Source organism: Mus caroli, chromosome 14 (assembly GCF_900094665.2).
Source record: "Mus caroli chromosome 14, CAROLI_EIJ_v1.1, whole genome shotgun sequence".
NCBI classification, from domain to species: domain Eukaryota; kingdom Metazoa; phylum Chordata; class Mammalia; order Rodentia; family Muridae; genus Mus; species Mus caroli.
The window spans coordinates 46,039,932-46,040,400 of record NC_034583.1 but is presented as its reverse complement, the minus strand read 5'-3'; positions in this window follow the sequence as shown (position 1 = coordinate 46,040,400).

Here is a 469-nt window from a genome sequence, read left to right as displayed (position 1 = left end):
TTTTAAAGATTTATTTATTTATTATATGTAAGTACACTGTAGCTGTCTTCAGACACTCCAGAAGAGGGCGCCAGATCTCGTTACGGATGGTTGTGAGCTATCATGTGGTTGCTGGGATTTGAACTCTGGACCTTCGGAAGAGCAGTCGGGTGCTCTTACCCACTGAGCCATCTCACCAGCCCTTGTCTGTTTTAATTCTCTTAAAAGCTGAGCCATCTCTCCAGTCTTAAAAATATATTTAGAATGTTTAAAAATAAATCAACTTGACTGGGCAGTGGTAACACAGGCCTTTAATCCCAGCACTCGGGAGGCAGGCGGATTTCTGAGTTCGAGGCCAGCCTGGTCTACAAAGTGAGTTCCAGGATAGCCAGAGCTACAAAGAGAAACCCTGTCTCAAAAAAAAAACCAACCAAACAAAAAACAAAAAGGCTGAAGTGGAGTTTCAGAGTGCAGAGCCCCCACCATTGCA